We start from the raw sequence: 10,938 nt of genomic DNA on the forward strand, positions 1-10,938 counted from the left end.
ACAATGAAGGAAACAGAATTACTCACAGTTTCATCACCAAATGCATTTCATACCCATGCAATTTAGCTATAACCAAGATCATTGAGACTCGTATACGTTCAATGGTATCAGGCTCAACTTTGTGGAAGTTAAAGTTCACAAATGAAAAAACGACTTCGTTTTCTTCCACTAATTTATTTTCACGTTACGACATGTTTCGGCCTTGAGCGGTCATTTACGAGTACAAAGATTTGTTAAAAGTCGGGTAAATTAATACCAGGAAGGGACTTGGGGAGGTTGGAGGGGGAAGAGGGTGTTAGGAGGGGGAGTAATGGGTGGCGGTTATTGTGAGGGATGGGAATGGGCGGATATTGTGAGGGAGGGTCCTCGCAGTGGTTTTCCCATCCCTCACAATAACCGCCACCCATTACTCCCCCTCCTAACACCCTCTTCCCCCTCTAACCTTCCCAAGTCCCTTCCTGGTATAAATTTACCCGACTTTTAACAAATCTTTGTACTCGTAAATGACCGCTCAAGGTCGAAACATGTCGTACCGTGAAAATAAATTAGTGGAAGAAAACGAAGTCGTTTTTTCATTTGTGAGACTCGTATCCTTCATCGAGCACATTCCAAAATCGTAAGGGACACTGTAAGCAATAAAAAAGTCTGCAGTTAACAATAATAACTACTTATCAATAAGCCTCAATATCACCTTTGTTTACAACGAGATTCAATATGGCAGCCCCCAGTTTATTACTGCCCAGCAGACTGCACAGAAAAACAGGCTACGCCAGCGCCTCTATGTTGAGTAGGCCGTTGGACCACTGGGGCTCCGGAAAAATCAAGACAAAAGAAGTTTTCTATACGATATATCGCAGTTCTGTCGCCCCCTTGGCAGCAGCTCTATTTCTAATATGTGGAGGTGGAAACCATCTAGGTCGGTACGGCGACATATATGACGCTATGTGCGTGGTGACCTTACGGCTGTAGTACTGCGATGTGGAGGTTAAATTCTCTCGAATAAAATATTCGGTAGGTCAAATAGTCCCCTATCAGGACCTGTCACAAATTGCATCTTCCATATTCTTATAGGTAAAAATACGAAAAATTTCTCTATTAACGAATTAATTTCTCACCTAATAAATAACTCCAAGTCCAGGCTGAAGGGCACAGGTAATTAACTGCTTACAGACATATGGGACTGCAACTCAAGTATCCCAACTACATACATACTGTCTCACCTAATTAATCGCCTATGAGTCATTCCTCTGTCTCTACCTCCTTCAAATCACAGGTCTATGGATATTTTATCTGCATTTCATTGTTTAAAGGTTAAATTCGCTGCTGCAAATTTGTCACAAAAAAGAATAAAACATACTTAATTGTTAAGAGAAAAACTCTCAAAATTCAAAATGAAAAGCATAATAATAATAAACAATAGTTATCAATAAATAATTGAATTTAAAAGAATAATAATCAATGTTCCCATCTGTTTGTATTCAAAATCCCATGAACCATTTAGTTTTTAAGTTTCATTTTATCGCATACAACACTACAGACAACAGCAGAACATATGCGCGAGTCATTAGTTTTTATAATTTGGCTATCTGACAGGTTAAGGTGATATTGGCTCACCTGTACAGCTTCTACGTCCGCGCCGTCGGCTCTGCCATTGAGTGAAGGCAACTCTTATAGCTTAGACATCCAAGCATGGATTAAATGAAATTTTGCCGAAAAAATGAAATGCGCCTTTTTTGACAGATAATTGAGTATTGAAAACAAGGCATACTTTTGCATTATAGGGGCATTATTTTCTTTCAATTTAATATATTTCTCATAGAAACGCAAAATAGTAAAAAAATCATTTTTGGTCAGATATTTTTACATCATTCTAGAGTGCGTGTAATGTGTAAAGTGCGTCCGGGAAGGTTGGAGGTCGAAGAGCAGGTGGGAGAAGTTAATGTATAAAAAAAATATGTATATATTATGTATGGAAATAATGTAAAGAGATTATTAATTGAAACTATGAATATGTATGTTCTCTTTGGTACTTCAATCCACTTTACTTTCATTATGTAATTAATCATTACACTTGTTTCTGTTGTTCTTCGGTATCGTCTCGCGTGTCCCAAAAGGGGGGAGCATTGAGGCCAGATAGCCACTTACGTTACGTGTGTGATGTGTGTTAATGTGTTTTCTTTGTTTTCTTTTATGTGTTTGTGGAGCATGAATATTGAGAGGAGAGGGAGATAAATTGGAAGTTTACAGGCATGCCGCAGGACTGCAGCGAAGAGATTGGTCCTCTCTGAGGGCAGTTTTGAAGAAGATCGCCACTTTACTTCCGCGGCTGACCACGGCGGAGTAACTTGGGCGACGGGCGGCCAGCGGTCCAACTGCGATGCCAGTTTAAAGACCCGCGCGTAAAGAGAAGAGCGCGCAAGGGCCGAACAGATGACAAATTGTGTCGTCTGCTACGCGGTGTTGGGAAACACGGCAACACTGTGGGTGCTAGGTAGTCAGCGTGGCGAAGGAAACAGCTCTCTCGCTCTGCAACCTTCCCGCTGGACGCACCTAACTTGAACTCTCCTGACTTGAAGTAATTCTCAGTGATGAAGCATGGACTTCAGAGTATGTGGGTTGTATGATTGTGTGTGTGTTAGCGTAAGGTATGTGGCTGTTGGTTTCATTTTGGTTTAAGGGGAAAGATCAATTTATTGTTGTAATTTTGGGGGAACCCATATTTGGGACTATTCAGTGGACATTTGTCTCCAATTTATTTATTCATGTGTGTGAGGTTCGTCGAGTGCTGGGGTAATTGTGATGTCAGTGGATTGGAGTCGTTAGTGTGGATCAGGGAAAATCTTATTTTGTTTAATGGAACTGTCATTTTGTAGAAAACTCAAAAGGTGCAATTGTTAAATAAATGCCCAAGTTGTGGTACGATTTGTTTTATAGGAGTGACTCGCACGCTCCGCGCGCTCGTTAAGGGGCTCCGCCCCTTAAAAACCCCGGTTCCGGCTTCGCCGTCTACATTTGTGGTCGCTCGAAGACTTTGAAAGTTCGAATAATCTCACGTCAGCTAGGGGCCGGCTTCGTCGGCCAGGGGGAAGGGAGGCGCCCCACTCATTCCTCCAAACGGCTTCGCCGTTCCTCGCTGAAGGGCGGCTTCGCCGCCCAGGGGTTGAGTGTGAGTTGAGATGGGTGGAGTCTACAGCGGCTGCGCCGCTTGAACATCGGGGCGGCTTCGCCGCCCGAGGGTTACTGAAGCTCCCCCTCGCCTACGCCAGTCACTCCTCAGAACGGCTTCGCCGTTCCTCGTTGTGGGGCGGCTTCGCTGCCTTGGGGTTGAGGAGCCTCCCCGCGGCTGCTCCGCATAGTCCTCATTAATGATCTTCTCCACCGAGAGGGGTGCCCAGGGGAATTGGGGGGTCTTAATGTGTTATGCATGCGGTCACTAATCGTCCACAGTGATCACGTAGCGATGATTGTAAAGGGTAGTGCAATGCGGAGTAATAGTGGCGACAAGTACCCATAAAAGAAGACTTAATGGCAAGTTTTTCATTATTTGCGGGGGTTCCAACGGAATACCGGAGGGTTTATACTTGTGTTAAACCAGAAGTCAGAAATCGTTCTCATAAATTCCGTGCCGATAAGTCCTAGGGGTCCGGAACAGTGGTCTGACGATTCTTTTACCTGGAGAGGCGATTTATTAGAAATATTTTGGGAGGTTTCACGGGGTTATCGGGGGTTTAAATAAGTGGTAGGGGCACCGGTTAAATTGTGACAAAAAATATTCGGTAAGGCGTCTGTAAAATTTTTTTATTTTTTTTCAGCGATGTTCCAGGAGGTGTTTTCTGGTATTTCTTCCTGTATGGTTTACGGTGGCTTTCCCTCGCCAAATATTCCGGATCTAGAGCTCAGAGGGGACGGGTAGTGCGGCGTAATGTTTGCGAGAAGTTCCCAAATAGGAGACTAAATGACACATTTTACATTTGGGGGGACTTCAGGGGGATACCGGGGTTTAAATGTGTGTACTTCTGGCGGTCACCATCCATTTACATAAATTTCGTGGGGATGAGTCGTTGGGGGCGGTGGAATAGTCACGGAAAGTACCCTAAAAGTAGACTTATATGGAACATTTTATTTTTTGGGGGGTGTATGAGGGTTTACCGGGTGTTTATAGGTATTTTACTTCCAGCGGTCATCAATTGTCCACATCAATTCCGTAGCGATGAGTGGTAAGGATTGGAAAAGCGGCGGAATTGTGACGAAAAGTACCCGAAAAGGCTACTTATGTGCAAATGTTAATTTTTTAGGGGGTTTCGGGGGGTTTAAAGATGACGATACTATATGGTCACATTCATTTACTGTCATATCTAAAAGAAGTAGGCCCTATGACATCCATAGTCCTATGACATCCATGACATTTCGAGAGTAATACAATAAAAAGTAAATCTCTCCCCGGAAAAATTAGTAGTTCCCGCCATTTTTATTTTTTCGCGGTTCTATCGATTAAATAAATTATGTATTAAATATTTATTATTTCTGAAAGAAAACGCATAGTTCTATGTAACTACAATGTTTGAAAGAAATCGGTCGGATTTAAATTGACAAAACCTTGTGTTAATCTTTTGGAAATCGTAATTTTCGGTGGTTTTCGGAATATTTTAATTTTTTTCCGAGTAACCAAGGACGACGAAAGAAAATTATTACCTACATTTCGTAGAAAACGTTATGAGCATATATAATATTCATTTTCGTTGTCCTACTCACAAAATAAGGCCAACGGCAGTGGAAAATATGAAATATTTTCAGAGAAATCGATTTTTGGACGCCATTTTGAAAGCGTTTTACTTAGAAATTAACTTAAAAAATTACATAAGTAGGTGGCGACATTTATAAGCTTTCATTATATATGACAACGTTCCCTGTGACGGAAATGTTTCGCCTGTGTAACGATAAATAGTAAACAAACTCCCGGGAGAAATGGGAAGTGTCCGCCATTTTAAATTTTTTGCTGGTTAAATGATGGCAATATTGTAATAATGTTTACATTTTCTGAAAGACAATGCATAGCTTTATGTAAATAGTAAGTCTTAACGAAATCGGTCGTGCAAAACTGGACGAAATCTTGTGTAAATCCTTTGGAAATTGAACTTTTTGGTGATGTTTGGCATATTTTAATTTTTTTCTCGACAACCAAAGGTGACAAAGACAAATTGTTGCCTAGGTTAAATGGAAAATTATGTAAGCATATATATTAATCATTCTTGTTATCATTCACTTTAAAATAAGTCGACGGGAGTGGAAGGAATGAAATTATTTTCGGAAAACCAATTTTTGGACGCCATTTTGGCAGTCAAATTCTATAAAAGATACTAATAACATTATATAATTACGTGCTCACGTTTATTACCTTTCAAAGCGTGCATTAACCATTCACATAGTACGTACCGTTCGCGCGCAGTAAAATAAAAACCGAAAGACGGTCCCCGGAAAAAGCGCGATTTCGGCCATTTTGTCGTCCTAGCGACGACACGTGGTGGAAACTTCCGGTTTTCGGATTTTTCCTCCGAATCATTTCCGGTTCCCCGCACGCGTGCCAAATTTCAGCTCTCCAGCACTTCTAGAAGTGGTCGGGAATTTGTATCCATCAGTGAGTCAGTCACCACGAGGGCTGTATATAGATAGGACTCGCACGCTCCGCGCGCTCGTTAAGGGGCTCCGCCCCTTAAAACCCCGGTTCCGGCTTCGCCGTCTACATTTGTGGTCGATCGAAGACTTTTGAAGATCGAATAATCTCAACACGGCTAGGGGCCGGCTTCGCCGGCCAGATGGTAGGGAGGTGCCCCACTCATTCCTCGGAACGGCTTCGCCGTTCCTCGCTGAAGGGCGGCTTCGCCGCCTGGGGGTTTAGTGTGCCAGAGGTCGAGGGCATTTCGGAACTGTTTCACCGTCATTCGTTTAAGGGGCGGCTTCGCCGCCCAGAGGTGGGGGGAGTCCACAGCGGTTGCGCCGCTTGAACATCGGGGCGGCTACGCCGCCCGGGGGTTGCTGAAGCTCCCCCTCGCCTACGCCAGTTCCTCGTTGTGGGGCGGCTTCGCCGCCTTGGGGTTGAGGAGCCCCCCCGCGGCTGCTCCGCCTAGTCCTTATAAATGGTCTTCCCCACCGAGAGGGGTGCCCAGGGGGATTCGGGGATTTTAATGTGTTATGCATGCGGTCACCAAAAGTCCACAGTGATCATGTAGCGATGATTGTAAAAGGTAGTGCAATGCGGATTAATAGTGGCGACAAGTACCCATAAAAGAAGACTTAATGGCAAGTTTTTCATTTTTTTTCGGGGGGTTCCTACGGAATACCGGGGGTTTTATACTTGTGTTAAACCAGTGGTCACTAAAAGTTCTCATAAATTCCGTGCCGATAAGTCCTAGGGGACCGGAAGAGTGGTCTTACGATTCTTTTCCCTGAAGAGGCTATTTATTAGAAATTTTTTGGGAGGTTTCACGGGGTTATCGGGGGTTTTAATAAGTGGTAGGGGCACCGGTTAAATTGTGTCGAAAACTATTCGGAAAGGCGAGTTTAAATTTGTTTTATTTTTTTCGCCGATGTTACAGGAGGTAATCGGGGGTGTTCTGGTATTTTTTTCCCGTATAGTTTACGGTGGCTCGCCCTCACCAAATATTCCGGATCTAGAGCTCAGAGGGGACGGGTAGTGCGGCGTAATGTTTGCGAGAAGTTCCCAAATAGGAGACTAAATGCCACATTTTACATTTGGGGGGGATTTCAGGGGGATACCGGGGGTTTAAATGTGTGTACTCCTGGCGGTCACCATCCATTCACATAAATTTCGGGGGGATGAGTCGTTGGGGGCGGTGGAATAGTCACGAAAAGTACCGAAAAAGTAGACTTATTTGAAAATTTTATTTTTGGGGGGGGGGGTGTATGTGGGTTTACCGGGGGTTTATAGGTTTTTACTGCCAGCGGTCATCAATCGTCCACATCAATTCCGTAGCGATGAGTGGTAAGGATTGGAAAAGCGGCGGAATTGTGACGAAAGGTACCCGACAAGGCTACTTATATGCTAATTTTAATTTTTTAGGGGGTTTCGGGGGGTTAAAAGATGACGGGACTATATGGTCACATTGATTTACTGTCATGTCTAAAAGAATTGTGCCCTATGACATCCATATTTCGAAAGTAATACAATAAAAAGCAAACCAGTCCCTGAAAAATGTTAGCAGTGCCCGCCATTTTTATTTTTTCGCGGTTGAATCCATTAAATTATTATTAAAATGTTTATGTTTTCTGAAAGACAATGCATAGTTGTATGTAGCTACAAAGTTTGAAAGAAATCGGTTGAGTTAAAATTGACAAAACCTTGTGTTAATCTTTTGAAAATCGTAATTTTCGGTGATTTTCGGAATATTTTAATTTTATTCTCAGTAACCAAGGACGATGAAAGAAAAACGTTACCTACATTTCGTAGACTATGTTATGAGCATATATAATAATCATTTTCAATACCCTACACCTGTAATTACGACTAGGGGAGCGGAAGTTATGAAATATTTTTCGAAAAACCAATTTTTGGACGCCATTTTGGCAGCGAATTTCTTAAAAAGAAACTTATAACATAATATCAATACGTTACTACATTTACCAGCTTTCAAAAACTGCATTAACGATTCGCGTGGCACCTACGGTTCGCGCGCAGTAAAATAAAAACCGAAAGACGGTCCCTGGAAAAAGCCCGATTTCGGCCATTTTGTCGACCTGGCGTCGACACGTGGCGGAAACTTCCGGTTTTCGGATTTTTCCTCCGGATCATTTCGGGTTCCCCGCACGCGTGCCAAATTTCAGCTCTCCAGCACTTCTAGAAGTGGTCGGGAATTTGTATCCATCAGTCAGTCAGTTACCCGAAGCGCTGTATATAATAGAGACTCGCACGCTCCGCGCGCTCGTTAAGGGGCTCCGCCCCTTAAAAACCCCGGTTCCGGCTTCGCCGTCTATATTTGTGTTCGCTCGAAGACTTTTTAAGTTCGAATAATCTCACCTCAGCTTGGGGCCGGCTTCGCCGGCCAGGGGGTAGGGAGGCGCCCCACTCATTCCTCGGAACGGCTTCGCCGTTCCTCACTGAAGGGCGGCTTCGCCGCCCAGGGGTTCAGTGTGCCCCCCCGGGGCTTCCCCGCTTAATATTCGGAACGGCTTCGCCGATCCTCGTCTAAGGTCGCCATAGCCGCCCAGAGGGCGAAGGCATTTCGGAGCTGTTTCACCGTTTTTCGTTTGAGGGGAGTCCACAGCTTCTGCGCCGCTTGAACATCGGGGCGGCTTCGCCGCCCGAGGGTTACTGAAGCTCCTCCTCGCCTACGCCAGTTACTCCTCGGAACGGCTTCGCCGTTCCTCGTTCTGGGGCGGCTTCGCCGCCTTGGGATTGAGGATTTTTTTGGTGATGTTCCAGGAGGTGATCGGGGGTTTTCTGGTATTTTTCCCGTATGGTTTACGGTGGGTCGCCCTCACCAAATATTCCGGATATAGAGCTCAGAGGGGACGGGAAGTGCGGCGTAATGTTTGAGAGAAGTTCCCAAATGGGAGACTTAATGGCACATTTTACATTTGGGGGGTATTTCAGGGGGATTCCGGGGGTTTACGTGTGTATTCCAGGTGGTCACCATCCGTTCAAATAATTTCCGTGGGGATGAATCGTTGGGGGCGGTGGTATACTCACGAAAAGTACCCAAAAAGTAGAGTAATATGCAAAATTTTATTTTTAGGGGGGTGTATGTGGGTTAACCGGGGGTTTATAGGTTTGTCCTACCAGGGGTCATCAGTCGTCGACATCAATACCGTAGTGATGAGTGGCAAGGCTTGGGATAGTGGCGGAATCGTGACGAAAAATACCCGAAAAGGCTACTTATATGCAAATTTTAATTTTTAGAGGGTTTCGGGGGGTTTAAATATGACGATACGATATGGTCACATTCATTTACTGTCATATCTAACAGTAGTGTGCCCTATGAACTCCATATTTCAGGAGTAATACAAAAATAAGGAAACCTGTCCCCGAAAAAAGTGAGTAGTGCCCGCCATTTTTATTTTTTCGCGTTTAAATCCATTAAATCATTTACAAGATGTTTATGATTTCTGAAAGACAATTCATAGTTGTATGTAACTACAAAGTTTGAAAGAAATCAGTCGGGTAAAAATTGACAAAACCTTGTGTTAATCTTTTGGGAATCGTAATTTTCGGTGATTTTCGGAATACTTTAATTTTTTTCTGAGTAACCAAGCACAATGAAAGAAAATTGTTAACTCTATTTCGTAGACGAAGTTATGAGCATATATAATAATCATTTTCGTTATCCAACACCTTAAATTAAGTCGAGGGGAGGGGAAAGTTTGATATTTTTTTCGAAAAATCAATTTTTGGACGCCATTTTAGCTGTAACTTTCTCAAATGGAAACTAATAAATTTACTTAATTACGTGCCTACGTTTATCAGCTTTCAAAAAATGCATTAACGACTCGTGTGGCACGCACGGTTCGCGCGCAGTAAAATAAAAACCGAAAGATGGTCACCGGAAAAAGCCCGATTTCGGCCATTTTGTCGTCCTAGCGACGACACGTGGCGGAAACTTCCGGTTTTCGGATTTTTCCTCCGGATCATTTCGGAATCCCCGCACGCCTGCCAAATTTCAGCTCTCCAGCACTTCTAGAAGTGGTCGGGAATTTGTATCCATCAGTCAGTCAGTCACCACAAGGGCTGTATATAGATAGGACTCGCCGCGCTGCGCGCGCTCGTTAGGGGGCTACGCCCCCTAAAACCCCCCCGCATCCGGCTTCGCCGGCTGCCCCCACCGGACGGCTTCGCCGTCCCACCCGCGGCGTCTCGGAACGGCTTCGCCGTTCCTCGTCAGGGGTCGGCTTCGCCGCCCAGATATCGAGGTAGCCCTGTGACGGAGACCCGCTTGTTCCTCGGAACGGCTTCGCCGTTCACCGTGGGAGGGCGGCTTCGCCGCACATGGGTTACCCGAGTCCCCCCGAGGCGTCGACTCCTGGTAACGGCATCGCCCTTCCTCTTGATGGGGCGGCTTCGCCGCCCAAGGTTTTCCTATGTCCCCCCGAGCCATCGACTTCTCGGAACGGCTTCGCCGTTCCTCGCCCGTGGTCGGCTTCGCCGCCCAAGGTTTACCTGTGTCCCCCCGAGCCGTAGCCTCCACCGGACGGCTTCGCCGTCCCACCCGCGGCGTCTCGGAACGGCTTCGCCGTTCCTCGTCAGGGGTCGGCTTCGCCGCCCAGATATCGAGGTAGCCCTGTGACGGTGACCCTCTTATACCTCGGAACGGCTTCGCCGGTCATCGTGGGAGGGCGGCTTCGCCGCCCAAGGGTTACCCGAGTCCCCCCGAGGCTCGACTCCTGGTAACGGCATCGCTCTTCCTCGTGATGGGGCGGCTTCGCCGCCCAAGGTTTGCCTGGGTCCCCCCGAGCCATCGACTTCTCGGAACGGCTTCGCCGTTCCTCGCCCGTGGACGGCTTCGCCGCCCAAGGTTTACCTGTGTCCCCCCGAGCCGCCGCCTCCTCGGAACGGCTTCGCCGTTCCTCGCCTGTGGGCGGCTTCGCCGCCCGAGGGTTATCGGCGACCCGAATCCGGCTTCGCCGGCTGCCCCCACCGGACGGCTTCGCCGTCCCACCCCCGACGTCTCGGAACGGCTTCGCCGTTCCTCGTCAGGGGTCGGCTTCGCCGCCCAGATATCGAGGTAGCCCTGTGACGGTGACCCTCTTATACCTCGGAACGGCTTCGCCGGTCATCGTGGGAGGGCGGCTTCGCCGCACAAGTGTTACCCGAGTCCCCCCGAGGCGTCGGCTCCTGGGAACGGCATCGCCCTTCGTCGTGATGGGGCGGCTTCGCCGCCCAAGGTTTACCTGGGTCCCTCCGGGCCGTCGACTTCTCGGAACGGCTTA

The sequence above is a fragment of the Ischnura elegans genome, chromosome X (genome assembly GCF_921293095.1).
Source record: "Ischnura elegans chromosome X, ioIscEleg1.1, whole genome shotgun sequence".
NCBI classification, from domain to species: Eukaryota; Metazoa; Arthropoda; class Insecta; order Odonata; family Coenagrionidae; genus Ischnura; species Ischnura elegans.